Source organism: Echinops telfairi, unplaced genomic scaffold (assembly GCF_000313985.2).
Source record: "Echinops telfairi isolate 266 unplaced genomic scaffold, ASM31398v2 ScPeMD7_23;HRSCAF=83, whole genome shotgun sequence".
In the NCBI taxonomy this organism is placed as follows: Eukaryota; Metazoa; Chordata; class Mammalia; order Afrosoricida; family Tenrecidae; genus Echinops; species Echinops telfairi.
In genome coordinates this window covers 37,341,084-37,350,080 of record NW_022103920.1, presented here as the reverse complement: position 1 = coordinate 37,350,080, position 8,997 = coordinate 37,341,084, and the positions used below count along the sequence as shown (strand labels likewise).

General features: G+C 44.9%; 2 pseudogenes; both read right to left on the bottom strand.

The window, feature by feature from the left end:
• Positions 1-6,743: 6,743 nt before the first annotated feature.
• LOC115869247 lies at positions 6,744-6,844 on the bottom strand (annotated as a pseudogene).
• Positions 6,845-7,817: 973 nt separating this feature from the next.
• The window catches only part of LOC105978606, a 3,741-nt pseudogene continuing 2,561 nt past the window's right edge, over positions 7,818-8,997 (bottom strand).

Here is an 8,997-nt window from a genome sequence, read left to right as displayed (position 1 = left end):
AGGCTACTCCGTTCATTCAAACTCAAGCAGGTATAGTTAGGGCTAAGGTGCACATCCCTGAAGCAAATTTTGCCAGGGCACTAAAGTGAAAGCAGCAACAGGAAGATGTGCTCTTGCTAACAGCAGGATCCGTCGATGCCATCTTTCTCTCGTCCTTTCCCCATCATCAATGTCACAGGAACACAAGAGGTGGAGGGTGACAAAAACATTGTGTTTTCTCCATATTCTAGCTAGAGGAAGACAAGAACCTAAGGAGTCTCTCCCAAGCCACACTTCTGGCAGCGTTTTCCTCTGGGCAGAGGAGCTCTGTGCTTCTCAAAAATCCCATTAATCACACAGTTCACAGCAAGGTACACTCAAGGCAATCCCCTGAATGCAGCCCAGCCATGACAGGCCAATCATGAGTTAGGAAAGAGCAAACTTTTGGTCAGCTCCTACCGTGGAATATCAGGAAAAGGACAGAGAGCAATCCAGGATGACCAATTACCCTGTTTCCCCGAAAATAAAACAGCGTCTTACATTGATTTTTGCTCTCAAAGATGCGCTAGGTCTTATTTTCAGGGATGTCTTATTTTTCCATGAAGAAGAATACAGTACACATTGATTGTTTATTGTTTTATTAAAAGAGACCTCGCACTTCCTGTCTGCTCCAGCTGCACTGCGGCCAACAGTGAGCTGCGTAGCGGCACCCGCAGCTACGGTTCAGAGTCCAGAGTTACGGTAGCTTCGGGGGGCCTTATTTTCAGGGAGGTCTTCTTTTCAGAGGGTGCCTTACATTTCGGCGAGAGGCAAAACTGTAAGTGGGTCTTATTTTGGGGGGATATCTTACTTTCGGGGACACCGGGTAAAAAGGTGTAGGGATGGCTAGCTCCAAAATTTTAAAGCGTTAGCTGATCCGTTCTACATGACAGCCTTTCCACTTTCCATTTTAGGTCCGTGTGCCTCACTTCTGATTTCAACAAAAAAAAATTTCAGATGGTGGAAAGCAAGCTCAGAGAGTGCTTCACTCAATCAGTGTGCAGCCAGCCAGAGGCCTCCGGAGAGAAAAGACGGGCATCGGCCGCAGACAGTGATGGGAAGGACAAGTCTTGTGCACATTCGGACTCGTGTGTCACCAGCAAGCGAAAGTAGGTCACTCTTTAGGGTCACAACGATGTCATTTAGGGCTCCTTGACAGCCATTTAAAAAATGGGACTCTCCTGGATTGAACGATTTCACTGCCTGCTCAAGTGCCTAATTTAGAACCAGGAAGCAGGTTACAAACAGAGTCCGGGAATCAAATGATGACTGTTTGATTTCCCATGGTCTAGACTTCATCTGTGACTTCAAACCGGCAATGTCATTCCCCGCTTTCCCCAACAAAAGATCCACTTGATAGTTACAGATTTCACATACTCAGTCGTTCATCCTCCTAGCCCCCGACTCACGGAATACAGAGACTCAGGTACAAACTAGCCTGCAGAAGGGAAGAGAAAAGGGTGGGGGCAGGGCTGACAGGATGCTATTATGTACAAGGCAGACATGCCTGGATTACCTGGGTGCCTATTTAGTTATCTTGAGAGGCTTGGTCCCTTGATGTTATCTAGAGTAAACATTCAAAATTTCCATACAATCTAGTGACTTCTCTCACTTGCCACCAGTCTATTTACTGATTTTTGTTGAGCCTTATCTGCTTGGGTTTCACTCTTTGGTATCTATCATGCTAATTAGCATGGTAACCAGTCCATTGAGATCTTTTTGAAAAGTTCTTTCTGAATTAAGTTTTAAACATCTGAAAAACTCACTTATCAGAGACTTTGGGCAAAGTGAAGAATCCTGTCTGATGTAAGGAATCATTCCAAATGGATTTGGCTGGTTCACATTTTCATACATCTAACCTCTTCTACTGGGGGCATGGTGGTGTAGTGGTTACACATTGGGCGTCAATCAGAATGGTCGGCAGTTGGAAACCACCACCATATCCCCTCGAGAATGACTGGATTTTCTACTCTGATTAGCAGTTATAGTTTTGGAAACCCACAGGGGATCTCAATGACTCATCATTGACTCAATGGCAGTGAATTTAGAATTTGGCAGTGAATATGGAATTCACATTTTCACATATGTAACCTCCTCAATTCAGAGACCTGGTGGTGTAGTAGTTACACATTGGACTGCTAACTTCAAGGTCAACAGTTCGAAACATCCAGTTGCTCCATAGGAGAAAGATCGAACTTTCTACTCCAGTAAAGGGCTTAAGTCTTGGGAACCCATAGAGGCAGTTCTACCCTGTCCTATTGGGTCACCAAGAGTCAGAATTCACTTTATGGCAATGAGTTTGCAGCGGTTCTCAACCTGTGGGTCGCAACCTCTTTGGGGGCCAAACAACCCTTTCACAGGGGTCACCCAATTCATAACAGTAGCAAAATTATAGTTATGAAGTAGCAACGAAAATAATTTTATGGTTGGGGGTCACCACAACATGAACTGTATTAAAGGGTCACGGCATTAGGAAGGTAGAGAACCAGTGAGTTAGAGAGTCATCGTCTCAAACTGGGACCACATGTGCACCAAGGAACCAAAATTAGCTGGAGAGATGAGATGAGATGATGAGATGATCAGGGTACAAATGTAACTGATACACTGAAATAACTTCAGCCTTGACTGCTTAGTAAAATTTCCACAATTTTTTCATTGCAATTGTGTTCATGCTGCTTCATCTCTACAAAGCGACTTATTGCATTATGTGAGGTCAAGTTAACTCCAATGGTCTAAAGGTCCACATACAATATTTCTCAAATATTTAGTGTTGGTGGCTATCGATGTGAAGGCTGAGAACCACTAGCCGTGCAGTCACCAGAAAACTGTTTATTCTCTTCCTTCCGTTTGTCTTTCAGGTATTAGGTTTTTATCTCTGCAGTGCCCTGTTCCTCACTGCCTCTCTCTCACTCTGTCCACCGCAGGACCCTTGTCTGGGATGTCACCATTCTCATTACGCACCTAAGCCTTTCCTCTACCTGAATCTCTCACACTCCTCATCGCTACCCTTTCCATCCCAGTCCCAGCAAATGAACCTGACCATGAACTCCCCCTCCCTGCTGTTAAATAACTCCCCTCATAGTTGCAGGATAGAAATTAACCTTTGATATATTTTTCCTTCCAACAATTTGCAACAAGGTAACTCTTGCTAGAAGTCATGGAATTCTTAAAAATCCCATTCCACCATTTAAAATTCAGGTTACCTTAACATGTGCAAGACATACAATGCATATATCATGCTTTGTACAAAGCTATTGTGTGGCATAAATTAATGGAATCCATTCTGAAGTGATTTAGCTTTCATTTAAATGTCAGTATTATCTCTAAATTTACCAACTCTACTAATTGTGTTCATCTTGCCGGGGCTGTGCCAAGGTGATTTCCCTAAATTAGAAGCAGAAATATTCACTTCAATGGATTATACCTTAATATATCATGCTTTCTACACTGTCAGAACAAAGGGCTGTCATGAAATCATTTAAATGGTCTAAGACCCCCAAACAAATGTAACAACTTCTTCTACTCCAATTGTAGTTTTATGAGACACCATGAAGGGTTTCAAAGTCCCCGCCTAAATATTTTTTAATTTCACCTATATCTTAGTAACCTTTGCTTCCCTGTAGTTGTCTCCTCCTTCCCCCCCTCCTTCTCCCCTTCCCTTCCTCCTCCTCCTCCTCCTCCTCCTCTTCTTCTAGAATTTTTTAACTGGTTGCTGTCTACCAAATTTAGCAGGCAACCATTTGCCACATTAAAAAAGTCCAGTCATGAAGACAACAGTGTTGGCTCTTGCTCGAAGCGAACAGCCAGAATCAGAAATAGATCTTATATTGGAGGAAAAGACACTGAACACTTGACCGGTATTTAGGGCGGATATCGCTTGTCATCTCTCCAAACAATCTGTGGACGAAACCAGAACACACTGATGAGCTTTTACAAAGGGCCTGGTTAGATATTTCTGTATTGATTCAACTCAGACCCTGGAGGAGAAAGCCGCAGAGCAGTGGGAAGAATATTTGCAAGGCAATTAGGGGCGGAGGAGCGCATCGCAGCGCCTGCCAGGCTCAGGGGCCTCGCCTTGATTCACACACCGTGTGGGCTCCGGGTCCAGCACGGAGCATCCAAATTGTACTCTCTACAGCTTAAAAACTTTCATCAGTTAACTAGCTGTTTACCGGGGACCTCCCTGGGCCGCCGGGCACACTCTGGCCACGCCATCCAGCTCTGCGTGCCATGTTCCAGCGCCATCTGTCACTTAAGCTTCCACAGATTCAAAAATTTCAATTCAAACTCCTCTAGGCGGCCCTCAAACTAGAGCTATAATTCAAATTTCGACATGAAGCTTGAATTCCTTTTCAGTGTTGTTCAACTTTGACCCAGCTCCCCCCCCACCCCTTCCTTCACTGAAAGGGGCCAAGACAACAGCCCAGCAAGTGGGGCAGGCCAAACAGGCCTCCTTTGTTCACTCTTGTCCTGCAGCTCTCTATTGAGGTAAGAGGCTGAGAAGCCGCCCCAGCTTTGGATGGCAGCAACACAGTTGCTCGCAAGCCACTTCCCTCAAAGGACCCCAAACTGCAGGGTGGACCCCTTTTTACCTTACGACGTAATTAACGGAAGATTAGCACTTTCCCTTTCTGAGAAAAAAATCTGCTCCTGGCATCGCCCTGTCAGTGGCCAGAGCGGGGCACACATGCAGGCTGGAAACTGTGCCATTCAAATTCCAGGGGCATCCCAGAGTGGCAAGCAATTAGCTTTAAAGTTGAAATTGGGAGAAAAGATCACTACAGGACGAATACATATACGGAATACTCTAAATGCTCTCAGCCCACTGGGGAAAGATAAATCAAATTCATTGCATAGTACACACTGGAAGACCTCCTACAGGATTCCCGCGGATTGCCCTGGGAATTTTTTTTTAATGGTTTACATTAGACTTTGAACTAATACAGCCAAGCACCTCACAACATCTATGTGTTTCTATGTAGATTTGATATTTGGATGCTTCCATGGATGGTTACAAGTAATCTTTCTGGGCCTCCCTACTACGATTTAATGAGGAGAACAGGAATCATGGTCCTTTTTGCCTGGCAACAGCAGGCATTTTCATGCTCACATCCACGAGGCCGCTTTGCAGTTGGGCGGCGGTGGTGGGCACTGTCAAGCCTGTGAGGCGCAGGGACCCCGAGATGCTGCCCGGCCCTGCTTTAGATAGAGGGCAATATGGAAAGAAATCAGGAAGCACATCCTACAAGATAAGGGTGCTTTTTCCTGCCCGTTTTTTAAACCTCATAAGCCATGGGAATCGTGTGCTCAGCCCGTGAGCATAGTTTACATGTGGATTGCGTCCTTTCCCACTGGCATTTTGGATATTCACCAGCTCTTATAAGTAGCTAGAGGGGAATCCTCCCTCAGATTCTTTTAAAAGTTACCTTTTTCTAATTTGAAATTCCAATCTTGTAGGCCAGTAAAAATAGGTCAATTAAGTTGACACCACGTCGCTTTTATTAGCTCAGCTAATCAATTATAATTGGGTGGTGAGGGGTGATGCTGTCATCTTTGAAGACTCAATGGTGGGAAGAAATGCCCAAAGCAGAACTGTAATTTACAGCCCCAGCACATCCCTAAACACCGTGGAAGGGTAGTCCTACCTATTTCTAGACAGTAGGCAATATTGTTCTTGGACTGTGTCAAAATTAATAGGATTCTTTGTAGTAAACAGATAAACATCGACTACTGTATCTACCCTCATGGCAAAAGCACGGAGCACAAATGGATGGTTGGCACAGATGACATGCTGATTCAACATGAAAATAATAATTGATGACGGAATGTCACCCACGCAGGGTCATCCTGCAGGATGGCATCCGTGCCGCATGGCATTTGTCTTATTCTTTACACAGGTATGTGTTCAATTCACTTGTCCTGGAAACGTCACATCTCTGGTTCATAAGACTTCCATCAAGATCAGGGCACCCTGCACTATGCACAGCAGTCAAAAGGTGGAAGCACCCTAGATGTCCCATCAGCAGATGAATAGATAAACAAAAGGTGGTATACACATACAGTGGAATGCTATTTGGCCACAATGATGTATTTATCCTGATAGGGCCAACAGCATGGATTAAGGTTGAAGATGAGCCGATCACAGCGGGGAAATAAATGGTATCATACACATACGAACTGCCCAGAATCACCAAACTCGTGCCATTGAAGTCCACAGAGACTCATAGCCACCCTGCAGGACAGAGCAGAACCGCCCCTGTGGGTTTTGAGGCGGTAAATCTTTCTGGGAGCAGAAGCCTCATCTTTGTCCCATGGTGCGGCTGGTGGATTCAAACAAACTGTTACCTTGCAGTCCAATGCTTAACTCATTTACATCATCAGAACTCCAGGTTAGTGATTACCAAGGGGAGGAGAGGCGGGAATGGGTGGGTCACTGGGTAGGAAGCACGGAGTGTGTCTGTTCAGGAGAAACAAAAATGGAAAACCAAACTCATGGCCACAGAGTCAATTCTGACACACAGAAACTCCGTGGGACGGAGTCGAACTGCCCCCGTGGGTTCCTGGGCCTGAAAATCTTTACCAGATCTGAAAGCCTCCTTTCTCTCCCAGGGAATGGCTAGTAAATCCAAACTGCTGACCTTGTGGTTACCAGTCCAACACAAAAACCGCCATCCTAGCTCACTCCAAACGCATGGCCCTCAAGTCAATCCCAACCAGGACTCCTAAAAAGTATGGAATGCTTCAAGAATTTGTATGGTATCTTTGCTCAGGGGCCTTGCTGATCTCTGTATCCTTCCCATTTAAGTATAGGTACTCCTTATACTAAAATCGGAACGATATAGTGATGGGAAATCAGGCAACACACATGGTTAATGGTTTCACAACCTAACTGATATAACTGATGGCACCGGATTGTGCACATGGAAAATATTGAACTGGAAAATATTACACATATGCACAAATGTACAGCAATAAACACATTCAGTCAAACAAAAGACTATAGTTAATTTGTTCATAATGCATGGTATATTTATTTATACCTTAACAAAGTAACTTGGTAAAAACATTACATTTTTCATGTTGTTGTTGTAAGGTGCTGTCTAGTTGGTTCTAATTCATAGCCACCCTGTGTACAACAAAACAAAACACTCCCCGGGCCTGCACCACACTCATAAGGGTTCTTATCTCGGAACTCATTGGTGCAGCCAGAGTGTCAATCTATCTGGTCGATATAGTTTCCTCTTTTTCACTGCCTGGCTACTTTACCAAGCATAATGTCTAAAGTACGTGAGACAAATTCTCGCCATCCTGGCCTCGAAGAGCATGCTGGCTGTATTTCTTCCAGACAGATTTGTTTGTTAATTTGGCCGTCTGTGATATTTCCAAGATTCTTACTCCTCTCTTTAAAGACAATCTAATATTGAAACTAGTGTAGTTGCCAAAATTGGAGACTAAGCTCTTACTACATTTTCCTCCCTCATGTAGCCCTATTTACGTTTTGGGAGGGAAAACAAATAGTCGTGCATGCTGTGACATACCGCTCTTCTTAGAAACCAGCCACTCATGCCAAGAGACACTATGCTAAAACCAAAGGGACTTGCTGTTGGCTTGGTCAAATAAAGAGTTAAATGACATTGACCACTGCAGTCTTCTTCCCAGCGTTCTAGTCCCTTTCCCTCCTCTGTCCTCGCCTAGGACAAGGGTTCCGGGTTCCTTCGCAAGGGTGAAAGCATGAAACGTAAGAGGAAAAGAAATCAAAATGGTAATTTTCTTTTTTAAAAACTTTATTAGTTATTTAGTTAGGTTCTTTGCAAGAAATGTAGAACAACCAATTTGTAAGAATAAATTCTATTTGTGAGCATGAAGGTAGCATGCAAGGAGCCTTGGGAATAGTTCTGATTTTTGACAAAATTGGCAAGTCCACAGCTTTGTGACCAGCCTCGCGCTGATCTGTGAACTCGTATTGGTCCCTCTTCCTGGCTGCCAAAGACCTCGCCTTCTTGGTGTCTGGGTCCCCGCAGCGGCTGCTTCTGGAAGCATGCATCTGTGAGATGTTTGGGGATTTTCACACCACTGATAACAACTTTGGTGGAGATGGCGATAACAAATTTCCGGTGTGTTCTATACAGAGGAACTCGACGGAGGGAGAGAGGTCCAGTCACACACAGCACGCCACTGCCCAGCTGCTTCAGGAGAACCACTCCCTTGCCTGGGTGGCGTCCCGGGAGGATGATCAGATGGTCCCTGGGGTGATGCTGGCGTGTAGTCTTCCCTGCTCTTTGTCCCAACTCCACGTCTTCCAAGCAGCATCTTCAGTAGGGTAACACTGAGGCATTGTGGGCAACTTAAACACTCAGGTGCCATTTTTGTCACCACCAATTGGCCTTGTGACAGTAGCCAGGGTCTTCTCCTCTGTCTTCTCAACCCTGGATTTGGCCAATGAAGACTTCCTCTCATACATGGTCAATTCCTTTGCCCAGGACGGGGTTTCAGCGACAGTGGGGCTTCCTCTTCTTGAGCTTTTTGCCCTTGATCTTCCCCTTCTTAACCTGGCCACTGGCACTTGCTTTCTTGACTTCAGGCGTCTTCTCCTTGGTGTCCGGTTTCTTCTCAGCCTTCACCCACGTCTTGTAAGATGGGAAAGTAACTTGGTCATTTTCGATGATTATTCACATCACCTCTGCTCCACCAATTAGCTCACAGTAGAAAGGCTGACCTATCAGTCTTGGAATCAAAAACTCTTCCTAGAGAAGAACACTTTGCTTTTGGTCTTCCCTTGGGGATTCCTTGCTCTGCTCCCCTTGCTGTTCTGTTGCAGGCCCTTAGTGTAGACTTTGGAGCCAGGAGGTGGCAGCCCAGCAGATTCAACTCCTAAAAGTCAACAAACAGACCTTGAACTATTTACAGGCTTTACTATTTTTTGTCATTGGTTTTTGTTGCTGTTGTTGTTTTGTTTCCTTGTGTTGCTTTGTTTTGCTG